The sequence below is a fragment of the Stegostoma tigrinum genome, chromosome 31 (genome assembly GCF_030684315.1).
Source record: "Stegostoma tigrinum isolate sSteTig4 chromosome 31, sSteTig4.hap1, whole genome shotgun sequence".
Lineage (NCBI taxonomy): Eukaryota > Metazoa > Chordata > Chondrichthyes > Orectolobiformes > Stegostomatidae > Stegostoma > Stegostoma tigrinum.
The window spans coordinates 32853382-32870432 of NC_081384.1; the positions used below are offsets into that span (position 1 = coordinate 32853382).

The 17051-nt window shown below is 43.8% G+C and overlaps 1 protein-coding gene across 2 annotated transcripts in view; it reads right to left on the minus strand.

Annotated features, from left to right (window-relative positions):
• Window positions 1-17051, minus strand: part of map3k14a (mitogen-activated protein kinase kinase kinase 14a) — a 63295-nt gene that overhangs the window by 21837 nt on the left and 24407 nt on the right. Inside the window, exon 1 of one of the 2 annotated variants that reach the window (XM_048560815.2) lies at window positions 2049-2150. The exons of the other annotated variant lie outside the window; for it this stretch is intronic. The gene's annotated coding sequence lies outside the window, so the exon portion shown is untranslated. Of the gene's footprint in view, window positions 1-2048; window positions 2151-17051 lie in introns of those variants that run through there. 2 annotated transcript variants of the gene reach the window in all.

Below are 17051 nucleotides of genomic sequence, written 5' to 3' on the forward strand. Positions count from 1 at the left end.
TGGGCAATATTTGGAGGATAATGCACAGCTAAAAGCTCATGGAAATGCTTGACAAGGCACTAGTTACTTCAGGGAAATGAAGGGAAAAAAGGTATGAAGAAAATAGTGTTGCACAGTCTTTACAGTACCATCAGGCCTTTTGGTCCAACAAACTCATATCAGTTTACATGTTCCATACAAGTCACTTCTGTCCAATAGGGTTAGCTGCGCAAAATATGTTTGCACAGCCCAATCTGCTCTTCTAACAAAGACGTCCAAATTTATCAACTTCTCAGTCTCACAAATGCATTTGCTCAATGAAAAGAATTAGTGCTGACAGTTCCATTTTATTGTGGTGAATCTGGACATTGGCTCAAAATTGAATACATTAACACTAAGGGCCAAAAGTTACTCTTAGGGTTGGTGACATAAACCAGATGATGAGTGGACTGTCACTCACCCAAAAATGATTCTTAACTGGCACCCTGCAAGAAAAGCCTATATGGCCACTGGTTTATTTGATATCCCTCACCTTCAGCCAGCCTGTGGCTTTTATGTATGGAACTGACATCTTTGTACCTACAAGCTGCTGCTAGTTATATACAATGGGCTTATGCCAACCAGGAAATAGGCTTAGACTACCTGCACACATTCCACTTAGGAGCCTTTGAACAGCAGAGAGAAGAGTCTTTTATATCATGTCTGGGCTGAGTAGAAAACTAAGTCCCAGAAATAAATAACTTCCACAGCAGTCTGCCTGCACCTTCTGAACTTAAGACTGTTTTCACTGGATTCAATCCAAGTTCTTAAAAGCCATACTGGAGGAAGTCTAAGACAGCCAGCCACAAATGCAAGAACGGTCACCTTGAACAACAATGGCCCAGGAGCACTGAACACTGTGGGCAAAGTGACACTGCAGCAAATCATAAAACTAATTTTGACAGCCCATTCTGCGTCCCTCAGAATGAGTATTATGACTACTGTCATTCTCCTGCCTTCTCCCCCAACCCTGAAAATTATTTAAATAGAAATAATCACCTATTGTGCTCTTGATTTTTTTTAAAAAAATCTTTGTTTATAAATAAACTGTAAGCACCTTTCAAAACAATTTAAAATCGGGAAACAGAAAATACAAGAAAATAGTATGATGCTGCAAAGTGAACACTTTGCACAGTTTGGAGACTCAATCAAATTGTGAAAAATTGGAATATGAACGTACACGTGACAAAACATACAGCCCCAGGGATTCTATAAATTGCCATAATCTTTAGTCTTGAATGTCTCATTGAAGCTGCCTCCATGCTTTCAGAAAGTGCACTGCAGACCCACTGTACTGCAACTTTAACCACATTGGGTGTGAAAGGTTTTTTTTATTCTCACTTTGCATTTCTTTTGCAAATATGTCACTGCCATCACACTCTCAATCATTCATCGAGTGAGAATAGCTACTCTTTAACTTCTCTGTGCAGCTCCCAGGGACGGACTACAACGGCAGAATTATTTCTCGGTAAAAGCCGTTCAAAATGAACCATTGATACACGCAGTCAGCACGATGGAACTGTTGAGACTATCACTGTCTGTTTCTAAATCAGAAGTGGTGTTTTCTGACATGATACTTCGGTCTTTTGTTCCCGGAAATCATAAAAAAGGTTACAAGATCTGTGTTTACCCGAAACAAAGTTGCTACTAACCAGCATCATATTTCACCAAAATGCCCACAAAGATGGAAAGTGTGCAGTCTAACAACGCCGCAGATCATAACAATACCAACCCCGTACTATGTGAGGGGGGGGGGGGGAAGAGAAGAACCCTGTGAGGTTTAGAAAACATCGAACAACCAAATCACTTCAACTTTGTTTTAAAAATCCAATCACGGTTTTTCCTTGATAAGGGAGAAAGTAACATGTTCCTATTCTGAGAAATATATTAGTTAACAATTAACACAGTAGCGGTTCCACTGACTTTACAAATTTATCCTGCAGCTTCCTGGTTTATCTCCCTTCCGATGTCAAACACACTCTCAGCTGGAGCACTGCACAAAACCCCAGTTAAACCTGTTGTGTACATACCCGAGGGCGAGAGCAGGACCGTCACGATAACGAGTCTCCGCTCCCAATGTTGAGGAAACTGCTTCTGCAGTTTCTAAGAAAAATCAACTACAAAACTGCTCCGTCTCAAGTCTCCTCCCCGCACTCGCTTGCTGGAAAGCAGTCAAAAAGTCTGAACCAATAACACAGCAACAGAGTGAGCTCAACCCCAAAACCATTGGCTGCTTTTGTTCCTGATTTACAGGAATAGGACTACCTCATTCCCGGAAGTTTTTTTTAACTGAAACAACAGGCCCGGTCGGTATGAGCGTGTCCCAGTTTGTGTGATGTGGAAACGTTTGTAACAAGACAGCAAGGGGGCAGTACTATTGTACCCAGGCTGTATTTTCCAATCCATTGTTGTCAGCCAAGCACAGTGCTAAGGTCTGGCGCAGAGAGGTTAATGGCAACAGATTCCTGCATTAATATTGAACATGAAACTGAAGCCACATCCACATTTTCGAATGGGCATCAAGCTTCCCAAGGACCTTAAGAGGAAAGAGCAAGGAAGGTCGGCGCACTATTCTGCCCTCAACCACCAGAAGTGATTACAATGCAAGGCTATTATCAAATTAAAGTTCGTGAGAACTTGCTCTAAGCAAACTTGGCTTCCGCGTTTCTTCGTTATAAGTGACTACACATGAAGGAACGTCAATGATTGCGACGTTGGCATTTCCTGAGGTTGTGAACGCTTTCAGAGAAAAACAAGCTGCTTCTTTCAATCTGCAGTGTCTAATGCAGAGCCTGGATCACGTTTCTTGTCATAATCACGGCTGCATTGCACTGATTGCAACGTCTCTCAGCACTTCACACAAACACCATTGTTCTCGTGACTTTAAGGTCCCACAAACAATTTGATAATGACTAGATATGCTGTTTTAGTAATGGTGGTTGAAGCAATTCAAAATGAACCCCACTGGTTCATCAATATGACTGCTATATCTACACAGCGCAGACTCTGTGGCTTCAATGGCCTTTGTGATGGAATGTTCAAAGTTGCATGTAAACTATTATTGGCCGAACCAATTTATCTTACAAACACACCATTGCTTTATTATCCTAATATTCCAATCTTATGACAGCCTATTGCAAGCTGGCTTACATTGCCAGTCTCCATAACTGCCTCATCCCATCAGCTGCTGAAAAGGCACACCCTCGACTTTTCACCTTTAGACTTCTTGGGAGATTTCCATCTTTACAATCCTTGATAAACTTTAGCAAACTCAGTTAGTCCATAGTGGCTTCTTTGTCCAGTTATCTGATTGTTCCTTTCACTGAGCAAGTCTCTCAGCTAACTGATAAGATATGGGCTTTATATGTGCACAAGAATAATTTGAACCAGTCTTCTTCGAGCACTAGGGTCAAGGTACACATCTTCAGTCAACACAAGTTTGCATACTGTTTTTATTTGATTTGATTTGACTTGACAATGCTAAAATGGAAATCTAAGTAGTCAACCCTTCATTTATGCATCGCATAAATTTTGCCAATAAATCCAGCAAAGACATCACTTCATTAACCATCACACCTGACTAGTTGCAAATGTTTGAGTTGTGATTCTCTTTACAAAGCAACAAACTACACATGAGGTAAAGTCACCACAATCCCAGAAAACCATTCTCACAGTCGGGAGAAATAGCTGCTGGTGGTTTAAACTGAGGGTCACTACACCTGAAGTTATGGACAAGACTGAGAAGGCAGGACCTTCAGCTGGTCCTGGACTGTCCGTGACATCATGCATCGCAAATTAACCATCGACCTAACTGAGCCAACCCAGCCATGTTTTGGGACAAACGGTAAGCTGGAACTAACAGGACGAGGCTGTGAGCATGTGTGCAATGAAAATTCACTCAGCAGTAGGTTGTGTGTGGTGACCTGCCGCAAAACAGAAACCAGAATGCACAGAGCTCAGCATAGAACACACTCAAACAACAATGCCTTACATTCATATCAGGAAACAAAGAAACTTCAGAAATATAGCCACAGTTGTGTTGTAGGAAAATATGGCGCATAATATTTTATACTGCAAGATGCTACAAACAACAATGAGGTAAGTTAACACTTTTTAGTGATGTTGGTGGAGAGACCAATACTGGCTAGGACACGAGGTGAACTCACTCCTTCTTCATTAAATGGTGTTACAGGATATTTTACACACATCAGACAAGATAGCCAGACATTGGTCTAACCTCATTCAGTAGATAACATCACCAAAAATGACTCAGTCCTCCAGCACTGAACTGCCACTTCAGGTAATGTTCTCATGCCACTTCAGGTAATGTTCTCATGCCACTTCAGGTAATGTTCTCATGCCGCTTCAGGTAATGTTCTCATGCCACTTCAGGTAATGTTCTCATGCCACTTCAGGTAATGTTCTCATGCCGCTGGACTGAGGGTTTTCATACAGGAGGAGACAGATCAGTGAGAGGGAGAGGGGGCTCAGTGTGTAAGGAAGGGGTCACTCTAAGCGGGTAGGAAAGGAGTCTGTGTGTACAAGTATGGGAGGGGTTAATGTAAGAGAGATGGAGATGGAGAGACTGCCAGGGTGTCAGTATATTTCTGCAGATGGGATAAAGGTCAATGGTTGCCAGAGAGTGTGGTGTCAATATGTGTGGGCATGCAATTTGTGAAAGTGACTTTATCTGAATTTGATCAGCAACATGAATGTCCACTGAATCAACCAAGCCCCAGATTTGAAGGTTTATATATTATTTGGATGTCAGTCACAGAGTGGTGGGGAGAGGAGTTACGTGTCCAGAAAGAATAAGGTTAACAAGTGAAATTGACAAAGATATACTACCTTTTTATTTATTTCACAACCTTGACAAAACAGGGTCATGGTAAAGTCAACCCAGCAGTAGCTGAATTAAACACAGATATTTCAGTCAGGGATTGCATCATGCAAAGTGTTAAAAGCCTTCCAACTCTCCTGTGTGTAGCTGTGTTAGCGTGCAATTCATGTCATGCTGCTGGTGATTGAATACAGATGATTCTTAAGAGGCCAAGGCTGGGGGAGCAAGCACTCAGAGGCAGGAAATCAGAGCCATTTGAATCCTGGATGCTGCACAATGTGTTTGTATATAGCTGTCTGAAACTGGGTTTACCTAAACAGAACACAACTCACCAGGAATGTTTGCTAGTCTAGTCTATTAATTACTGAAAATATAGTTTCCTCTTTGGCACTGAGAATTAAAACTGGAGGTTTGAGAAATGCTTCAATAGTCTTTGACAAGCAACCACCATGAATGTATCTGTTCTATGTTCTATGTTCTATGATTTGATATATCAATTTTTGACCAAATAAAAACCTACAGTGAGAACTTTAAGGAAATTGGTAGGATTGTTGTCATCACCCACATCAGAATGAATAAAACTTGAATTTCTGCAGAAACTTTTCTTCATTTTAGTTGCATTTATATAGCACCTTACATAAGTTTTGGACATCCCCAAACATTTCACAGCCAACCAAGTGCTTTTGAAGCACAGATGCCGTTGCAACATACAGAAAACACAAGTCAAAATACTCTCACCAAACTCTCACAAATAGCACTATATAATGATCAAATAGTTCATTAAAGTGACATTTGTTACGGATAAATATTCAGCGAATCATAGAATTCCGACATGTGGGAACAGGCCATTCAGACCGTCAAGCCCACACTGACTCTCTGAAGAGCATCCCACTCACACCCACCCAATAACCCTGCATTTCCCATGACTAATCCATCCAGCCTGCACATACTTGGACACCATGAGCAATTTAGCATGGCCAATCCAACTAGCCTGCACATCTTTGGGCTGTGGGAGGAAACCGGAGCACCTGGAGGAAACCCACACAGACACAGGGACAATGTGCAAACTCCACACAGACAGGCACCCAAGGCTGGGTCCCTAATGCTGTGAGGCAGCAGTGCTAACCGCTGAACCACTGTGCCACCTCAAACAAAATGTTGTCCAGGATACTAGCAGAACTCCATTACTCTTCCTCATAAGAGGATGAGGAGATCATTTACATTCACATACTAGGGCAGATGGTGACTCAGGTTTACTGTCTCATGCGCAAGTCCACACCCCTTACAGTGCAGCAGTCCCTTAGCACTGCCTTTGAATATCTTCTGTTAAACCATTTTCCCTGAAATCCACTGGTTAAGAGATTTCTTCTGATAGTCCATTCCCATTCCCTGTTAAGCAGAACTGAAGTTCTTTCTTTTGTTAAGGGGAACAATAACTTTGATATTGGGTTTACCAGTGTGAGATAACAAAAGCACTTAGCTACTATGGCATACTTCCTCCCTAATGTTGTGTAAACATTAATTTAGAAAGCAGCAAGCCAGAAGGCATGCTGAGATGATGGCAGGCAGTGAGATAACATGCCTTATAAACGTACATGGGAAAACCACTCTCTCCACAAACCTGTTCCGCCAGTCAATCCAATTATAGTGGAGTTGTATCATAGCTCTACTTATCCACCTTGATTCTATATCCTTTGCCCAAATGAAATTGATCAGTTTCAGTTTTGACAGTTTCAACTGACCCCATCCTCAATAGCTTCTTGAGAGAGGATTTCTGATTTCCACCAGCCTTTAGCTGGAGAATTGCTTTCTGACATTTCCCCTGAATATTTCTAATTTTAAACATTGTCCTAACACCTCCATTAGGGGAAAGAATTTCTTTGCACCTATCGTATTAACCAGTGCAGAAAAGCCATAGAATTGAGCCCATAGTTACGGCCCATGAATAAAACATGTCAACAGGTGATCTCAGCAACACACTTTCTCCAGCTGTCTGTATCAACATGACACGCAAAGAATTGCCAAAATAAGCAGCCGTGGCAGACTTCGGACTGTAACCTTGGAACAAAAAGGTGTGGGGCTGCTGACCTAACTGAAAGCCTCAAAAGCAATAATACTGTCCAACCTTCCCTATACATGCAAGACTTGTACTCAGTGCCAATGCCATGCTAAAGAGCTCAAAGTGTTTGAGCTCCCTTTGAAAGCTTCTGAAGATTGGAAGCCAGGTCAAAATACCAGACACTGAGGTACCAATTAAGCTGGCCTGCCAAACACACCATATTGAGACAGTCAAAACAGCATTGGGCTGGTCCTTTTGGCAGAATGCCTGCTACTCACTGACCAAAGTGAACAATCCATGGAGAACTGGAGTCTGGGATGTGCTTTCACAACAGTCAACTAAAACATTACAGGAACACACCGAAGGCTTCACTTAGTGGTTTCAGTAGTGACCCTAATTCCTTGGAGTATCTCATCCAAGAACGCTGCATCTTGCACAACCTAATATGGGCGGCACGGTGGCTCAACGGTTAGTACTGCTGCCTCACAGTGGGTTCAATTCCACCTACAGGCGACTGTCTGTGTGGAGTTTACACATTCTCTCCGTGTCTGTGTGGGTTTCCTCTGGGTGCTCTGGACTCCTCCCACAGTCCAAAGACGAGCAGGCTAGGTGAATTGGCCCAGGCTAAATTTCACATAGTGTACAGGGATGTGCAGGTTATGTAGGTTATCCAAGGGAAATGTAAAGGGTTTAAGGGTAGGGAGTTGGCCTGGGTGGGATATTCTTCAGAGGGTCAGTGTGGATTCATGGGCCAAGTGGCCTGCTTCCGCATGATAGGGATTCCACAATGATAAACCATGCAGCTCCTTCAAAAGCAAGAGTACATTAGAGAAAGACAGACAATGCATCCACTGCAACTCATTCAAAATGCAATCATCTGCCATATCTTATCATGTGTTATACTACTACAAAACCATACAACTTTACTACCATGAAACATAGGAGCAGAAGTAGGTCATGCAGCATATTGAGTCTGCTCTGCCATTCAATGAGATCATGTCCGATCTAATAATCTTGAACTCCAATTTCCTGCCTTTCCCCTATAGCCCTTGATTCCTTTACTGACTAAAAATCTGTCTTTCTCAGTCTTGAATATACTTAATGATGCAGTGTCAGCAACTCTCTGCTGTAAAGAATTCCACAGATTCACCAGGAGATAGCAAGAATTGCAAGAGCTAGACTCAGAGACAACACAGTGTGGAGCCGGAGGAACACAGCAGGCCAGGGAGCATCACAGGAGCAGACACTGCACTGTCTCTGACTCCAATATCTGCAGTTCTTGTTATCTCAGTGATTTATAACCCCATGCAAAGCCTCTTCCAAGAATGCCTACCTTCAAGAAGTAGTCCTCCTCCCTTCAGAAAGACCTCAATGGGTCTCTCTCCTACTGCAACCCTCTGGTAATCTCTTCTGCCCTGAAGCTCTTCGAACACATACTTAAACAAACCCAGAACTATAGCCACATATCCTTTCTCAGTACCTGTCTATGGAACCGGATCATCCCCAATGGACTCCAGCCCACATTCAGTCTAATAGGACTGCAACGTTCCCTTCTCCGGTGATCAAAAATGACCTCAACCACATCCTTTGCATTTCCCACACTACTGCCCTTAAACCCCCTGTCCCCAACAAAAACAAAGACAGAATCCCCCAGGTCTTCACATACCACCCCACCAACCTCCGCATCCAGCATATCATCCTCCACCACGTCTGCCACCTACAATCCGACTCCACCACCAAAGAGATATTTCCCTCCCCACCCCTAACTGTCTTTGGTAGAGACTGCTCACTCCATGACTATCTCATCCGCTCCACACATCTCACCAACTCCACCACCCCCGGCAACTTTCTCTGCAACCACAGGAAGTGCTACATCTGTCTCTACACCTCCCCCCTCACCTCTGTCCAAGGCCCAAATCAAATCTTTCATATCTGATAGGGGTTCACCTCTACATTGTCCAACTGGGTCTTCTGTATCTGTTGCTCCCGATGTGGTCTCCTCTACATTGGTGAGGTCAGGCGCAGACTTGGGGCCATTTCATGGAACTTTTGTGCTCTGTATGCAATGATTGACAACACCTTCTAGTCGCCAACCATTTGAAATCCCTCTCCCACTTCCTGGGTGACAAGCCCATCCTGGGCCTCCTCCAGTGCCACAATGGCACAACATGCAAACTGGAGGAGCAACACCTTATACTCCGCCTTGGGAGGCTACAGCCCGATGACCCAAACATGGAATTCACTAGTTTTAAAATGCCCGCACCCCTGGCTTCAACCCAATTCCAAACATCCCTCTCAGCCTCGCCTCCTTGACCTGATACAACCTGCCCATCTTCTCTCCCGCTATCCACCCCACCCATCCCACTGATGAATCCCCACCACACTCAACCTGCATTCACCTATTACCATCCCATCTGCCTTTCCCCATCCCCCTTTCACTATTTATTTCCCAGTTTCCTTCCCCCTCCCTATTTCTGAAGAATGGTCCTGACGCAAAGCGTCAACTTTCCTGCTCCTCTGATGAAGCCTGACCTGCTGGGTCACCTGCTGCGTTCCTCCAGATCCACACTGTGTTGTCCACAGATTCACTACCCTCTGAGAGAAGGAATTCTTCCTCACTCTGTCTTAAAATATGTGACTCCTGATTCCAAGATTACGCCCTCTGACCCTGAACTCTCCCAAAAGAGAAAACAAGCTTTCTGTATCTACCATGTCAACCCACCTTAGAATCTTATATGCTTCAATAAGACATCTCTCATTCTTCTAAACTCTAGTGAGTACAAGTCCCACCTACTCAGCCTCCATACTCAGGATCAGTCTTGTGAAACTTCTCTGAACTGCCTCCATTGCCAGTGCGTCTTTCCTTAGATAAGGCGACCCAAACTGTTCACATTATTGCAGCTGTGATCAGGCTTGTGCCTTTTATTGCTTTAGCAAGACCTCCCTATATTTATACACTGTTCCCTTCGAATTAAAGACCAATATTCCATTTGCCTTCCCTATTACCTGCTGAACTTTGATGCCAGCTTTTCACGATTTATGCAAGATGACTCCCAAATCCCACTGTGCTCTGTGTTTCTGCAGTCCTCCTCCATTTAAATATTATTCAGCCCCTCTATTCTTCTTGTCAAAGTGAATAATCTCATATTTTCCTACATTATATTCCATCTGCTAAGATAACCTTTCTATATCCCCCCACAGATTCTGAGTCATCTGCTCCATTTGCCGCCCCACCTATTTTTTGGTGTTGTCCACAAACCCAGTTACAGTGCATTCAATTTCCTCATCCAATTCATTCAGATGTATTAATATATAAATAACTGTGGCCTAAGCATTGATTCCTGTCGCTCTACTAGTTTCCTGTTGCCATATGAAAATGTCCCCCACCTCCATTATCTCAACTTCCTGTTAGCTAAACTTGCGTTGATGATGATATACTACTTCAAACACCATCACAGAACCTCTACAGTGTTGGAAGCAGGCCATTCAGCCCATCCAGTCCACACCAGTCCTCTGAAAAGCATCTTAAGAGTTCTTATCTTATTAAGTAGCAGAAACCAATGCCCTCTGAAAATCCAAACATATTACATCCACTGCTTCCTCTTTGCCTATTCTGCTTGTTACGTCCTCAAAGCATTCTAATAAATTCATCAGTCATGACTTCTCCTCCACAAAGCCCTACTGACTCTACTTGATCATATTATGTACTTCTGGATGCTCTGCTATTACATCCTTGATAACAGGCTGTAACATTTATCCAATGACTAGCCATTGAGCCAGCTGGTCTTTCTTACTTCTTTTTTATCTCCTTCCTTTTTTAAAGTGTTGCGTAGGTCATTTTTCAATCTTCTGGGACTTTTACAGAATCTAAGGATTCTTGGGTGGTTCCTGTCAGTCTCTCCACTTTTCTGTAGCTACTTCTGTCGTATTGTATGGTGCATTCCATCAGGTCTGTCAAGTTTGGAAAGTATGTGGGAAAACTGTTTTGCACAATTGACAGAACTTTGGCAAATAGGAGGGTCCTAGCTGATGTTCTCCGAAACCAATCAAAAGAACCAAAGGCTAGTGATCATGTTCTACTTTACAGCCCAACATGGCTTTCTCAAGGGGCAGGGTTGGGTCAACTGTGCTCACACCATACTGGGTGCAGCTAAGCTTAGGTGCCATGTTGTTTCACCACACTGAGCGTGTCCTTTGCCCTGTGGGAAGGGAGGGCACATTGATCTTTTTAATTAATCATACTGTGTGGATTAATAGGTACCACATTTACTCTTAGCTCCTATTTCTGAACTCCAGTTTCTTAGCTAACGATGCAAGGCCTTTGTGCGAGGATCTCAGGTTATCTTGCCTTCACTGACCAGCTACCTTGGAATGCCAACTGCGACACAGACTGTGTGAATTTCTTTTCCTTCTACTACATGGCTGTAGTGGCTACTCTTCAAAAATGCCTTATTGAAGTGTTTGGGAATGCCCCTGGGTTAAGAAACATGCCTTTCAAATGCAAAAGGTATTCCTTATTTGTTTATTTCCAAATATCACTGCAACGGTGTCACACATCTAGAGGACAGGAGGCAACAAATGTGCAGTGCAGACATGCTGAAGGCCCCAGAGACCCGCTCCACAACCACTTTAAGGAATTACTAATCCCACTGCTGAAAAAGAAGGGATGTGAACAGTCTGTGCAAGCTACCATTATTGCTCCAGTTCCCCATGCATCGCAATAACCAAAGTGACAGTGGAAGTTTGACCTGGAGGTGAAATGGAGGGAAGAATGACAAGGGGCGAATGAGTGAACAGTGAAAATCACGCAGCACTTGCTACAGACAACTGACAAAAATTACAAGGAATCACAGAGTTGTCTGCCTCCTGTTTTGAAGATCCTGACTGACTCTCTCAGTCTCTGCATCGCCATCGGCCTTGCTCCCATAAGGACCTGCACAACCAGTCACTGCTCACTGCCCACCAACCGAGGAAGTTATCAGCAAGCTGCTGTGACAGCTGCTCTTATGGTCAGCGCGCAAACCTCTTTTGGAGTCTACTTTCGACTTGAGGTGGAGTTGACTATGTGCCAAAAACGGCAGTTACTAGGGCAGCAGTTACAGTAAGCAGCTGCAAGATTCTATCCCATCTGTCATAACCATATACACTGTGACTGCATTCATCTTTTGTTTTTCTATTTGTCTGGATACCACTACACTTTTCGTCATTTGATCATTCTTATTCTCAACAACTCTCAGATGATTTTTCCCATTTAACCCATTCTCTTCACTAATTGAAATAACCCCACAGAGACTAGTATCCGCAGCACTTGACACTGACCCAGTAGTGTCAGAGCCAGCTCTGAGTGAACAGAGCCTCTGACACTCCTGTTATTATCTGTCAGTCAGGGCTTCCTGATTGGGACTGGTAATCTGATCCATTCAGAGAACTCATATTGTAGGAGGTCCACCTCACTGACCTCATTATAATCACTACATCCCTCCCACTCTGAGTTGACAGGATAGGCCAGTTCTTACTTACGTAGCTCCTCCTGAAGCATTTTGGAACTGGATCAGGTTCCTTCAAATCTGACTCTGATACAGACGGCACGTAATGTAGAGTAGCTCATGTCTTACACCAGGACTGTCTGGGAAGAAATTCATTCTCTTCTTCAAGCAGCATAAGGTGGCGCAGGTACTGGAACAGTCAGAAAATATGTTTTGCTCCCACACCATTTACAAGTTTGCAGCTTTGATATGGTCCATTTGCTTGTTCAGGACTATTGCAACTATCCAAACTTCATACATCACTGGACCTGATCTCGCATCAACCTTGATTCTTACCCATGCAGGGCCATTCATGTGGATCCTACACCAAACTTTGTCTCTTGAAGTAAATCATCTCTATCACATAGCAGCATCGGTGTCATGCATTGGCGTTCCTGATGCCATTTCACCCTCCGCACCTGCCGCCCCAACCCCAGATCCAGAAAGATCAGACTTAACCTTGTGTGGAGTCTTCTCCTCATTAGCAACTTTGCTGGAACTATCCCTGCAGTTGCATGAGGGGTGGTCCTATCATCAAATAGGAAGCAGGAGTTTGGTATTGAGTGAAGCTGTAGGCTGTTTCTTTGAGCTTGCCTTCAAAGTTTGGACTGCTGTTTCTGTCAAGCCTTTGGATGATGGTGATATGGAGCAATACTCAGCTGATAAACGAAAGCACAGATGCTGTGACCAATGTGTCTGGGAGACTGTGTATTGCAAAAGATGTGTACAATTTTACTATTGTGGTCCCTGTGTTTGACAAATGAACTCTATGCACATCCAGCCATTTTGAGTGGGTTTTCACAGTGATTAAGAACATTGAGCCCATGAAAGGACCAGCATCGTTGACATATAACTGAGTCCAGTGTTTATCCAGCCATTCCCACAAATGTTGGACAGTAGCTGGCAGTAATTTTTGTCCTTGTTGGCAATCTGGGCACTGCCCCACCGACATGGCTATCTCTTCACCCAATTCTGGCTGCCAGATACAATGTTTTGTTGACGTCTTTATTATGAAAACCCCGGATGACCCTGGTGTGATTCAGCCACTATTTGGAGGTGACCTTGGCTCGAGACTATGACTCTTGCTCCCCGTAATAATATGCTGTCATCTGCTACGATCTGGCATCTCCAGGCCAGAGAAGGTTTCAGTTCTGGTTGTGATGGCCCTTTGGTTTCCCCCATCACCACCAGCTGTTTCAGTTTTCCCACGACCAGATCTTTCTGCGTCCAAAGTCTGATATTGTCAGCTGTGACTGGAAGTGTGCCCAGAAAATTGAAAACCACTACTGACTCCTCCAGTGGCTGTACCCCAGGTGGTGTATCTGCCAGTGGGAGGCATAGCTCAATGCATCCACATTTGCTATTTGGTCTGTAGGATGGTGTTCCAACTTGTAATTATATGCACTTAGTATTCAAGTCCATCACTGAGTTCAGCCTGAAGCTATGGGTGGCACTGTCTTGTCCCCTTCAAGAAGACCTAGCAGGGGCTTGTGGTCCCTTATTACGAAAAAGTTGCATCCATGAAAGGTTTTGGTGGAATTTCTTGTTTCTAAATATGACCCCCAAACCTTCCTTGTCAGTCTGGGTGTATTTAGACTCTGCATTAGCCAAAGTCTTGTATGCATACACCATTGAGGGCTCCTCTCCATTGGGCTACCTATGAGTTAATACTACCCCAATGCCATACTGGAGGCATCGCGTGTCAATACCAGATCTGACTTGGGATCATAGTGTGCCAACACCTTAGAGGGTGATAGCTGTTTCTTCACTTTCCTGAAAGCAATGGCTTGGCTATGCCACCAATTGCAAGGTGGAGTCATTTTTTTAAGTGTTGATGCAAAGAGGCCAGGATGGAGGCTAAGTTATGTATGAACTTCCTGTCATAATTCACCAGCCAAAGGAAAGACCTAAGCTCTGCTACAGATATGGGAGCAGGGGCACTTTTGATTGCCCCCACTTTATCTTCCAAAGTTGTAACCCTGTCTTGTCAACTCTGTAGTCTAAGCAGGTCATTTGGGGTGCCAGGAACACACATTTTTCTCTTTGAAGGCAAACACTCACCTGGGAAGAACATCAGAGGACTATATCTAGGGTGAGTAAACCTGAGTGCCTCAGATTTAGAGGAGACTTGGGGTCATAATATCCCTTAACTAAATCCATCAACTCATGAAAGATTTTAGCATCTGATGCCTCAGGGAAAGTTACAGTCCTAATAACTGAAAAAGTTGTTGGCCCACATCTGTAAGGAGACTTATTCATTGCTTTCATCTGCCCCATTGTCACTTGCCTGGTAAAAATATGATCCCATCATAACTGGCAGGATCAAATGAGTGAATTCCCAAATAAAAGCATGATGCCAGAAATGCTTACCCCAAATCAAAGACGATTGTTGAAATCCAAATTTCTCCAGGAGTATGCCTTTCACTCATTATGACTGAAATAACTGCAAAAAGTCAGTATCCCATCACCAAATCACCCTTTATTTACATGAGGGAAGTTCCTGACCGTCAAAGTCAGCTCTCAGAGTGAACCCTGATTGGACCAGGTTAACAGCCCCAATCAGCGAACTCATATTCTACGAGGCCTACCTGGCTGACTCCGCTACAATACCTTTACCCCACTTCTGGCTTTTCAACGTCCATGCTTCCTACAACTTCTAGTTTAGATGAAACTTGAAACATTGGATGGAATTTAATCCACGCAGCAGGGTCCTCCTCACTGCCTTTGGGGAAGGGTTGCCATATTAGGTGTCAAAACAGGCAGCTAAATATCCAGCAGTGGAATGCCTACAGGGTAAAGATGTAGAAATCTCAACCACCCCACCAAGAAAGCAGACCAGTTGCTCTCCATGACAGGCAATGCTACCAAGACTGGTGGTCACTATCAGCAATCCATATTCCACAGGCCTGGCATCACCATGGGGCGGCACGGTAGCTCAGTGGTTAGCACTGCAGCCTCACAGCACCAGGGACCCGGGTTCGATTCCAGCCTCGGACGACTGTCTGTGTGGAGTTTGCACATTCTCCCCGTGTCTACATGGGTTTCCTCCGTGTGCTCCGGTTTCCTACCACAGTCCAAAGATGTGCAGGCTACGTGGATTGGCCATGCTAAATTGCCCGTAGTGTTCAGGGGTATGTGGGTTACAGACCGATGGGTCTGGGTGGGATGCTTCAAGGGGTGGGGTGGACTTGTTGGGCCGAAGGGCCTGTTTCCACATTGTAGGGAATCTAATCTAATCTAATCACCAAGGGACCCAAGTGGGTGAGGGCTGGATGGGATTTGTAGGGAATTTACACTCTAGGGATTCAGCAGAAAGGACAGGGGTGATGTGAACTTCCATGGGGCCCCTTCCCAAACCTCAGTGCCGAGTGCCGGACAGTGAGGATGGCCTACCATCCCCACCCTGCCAACAATGGAACCTACAAGCTAAACCCAACAAGAGGAGTGGCAGCAGTGCCGGGATGAGTCCCTTATTCAATTCCACTTGAGGACCTGATTGAAAACAGGAAGGAGCCACATGCCTTTTCCCCTGAACAGACACAGGTAGGGCAATAGTAGGTTCCCCTGCCCTCTAGCCTGATTAAATGCCCACTGCCTCCAAACTGACTTTGGCAGAGGGCTCCAAATTCTGCCCATTAACTTTATGTCTCTCTTCACAAATGTTGTCTGATTGGAGTGTTTCCAGCATTTTCAGTTTACTCAGAACTTTCTATTTAAATAGACAGCAAGAGCTGCACATCAGCACTGAACGAGGATCACACCATTGAGGAAAATAATGTGTATTTAATCATAAAGTTTCATTAGTAAGTGCTCGAGTGAAAGTCCAGCTTGTAGTTAAATCTGCAAATCAAGACTGCATTTGTAAGTCCCACCCTTCAAGCTAGAATCTCAATGTACATTCCTGAAATGAATATCTTCCTCCTGAACAAGTACAGTCACAATTTTCTTCTATTTTCCGGGCATGTGTCACATTTGAGCTTATAGTCTCCAACATGCCTGTTACTCAAATATTTTCAGTAGCCCTGTTAGCCAGGTGGTTACTATCATAACACAACATGCTTTACTGCCTTTGCAGTATTTATAGCTTTCTATTGTATCCTGACATGATCTGACTGTTGGTGAAAAGCATTTTGACTGCTCTATGTTTAAAACAGTGCAGATTGCATGGGCCTCTGATTGTAACAAAGAGATAAGAAATGAAATGTCAGACTGAGAGATGAGACTATCTACTATCATATATTTGATATCAAATACATAGTACTGGAAAATCAGTGAACATTTTCCGCTCTGAGGAGGCACAGCAAGGCTTTTTCTTCAAAACCTGTCAGGAAATACTGAACTTTGGTTAACAAGCTTGTAGCTCTTTTCAGAAAGCCTGTGGTGATGTCATGAGGCTAACAATTCAGAGCCAATGATCTGGTGACATGAGTCAAATTCACCATGATAGACAGTGATTTCTGAATTCCATAAAAATGTGAAATTAAAAAGCTAGCCTAACAATGACTAGAGCAACTATTGTTGTAAATGGCCCTCTTTAAGATGAGCATGTGGAAATAATGCATTACTTTTATGACAAAAGACATTAGGGCAAATGAAAAGCCATGACTAA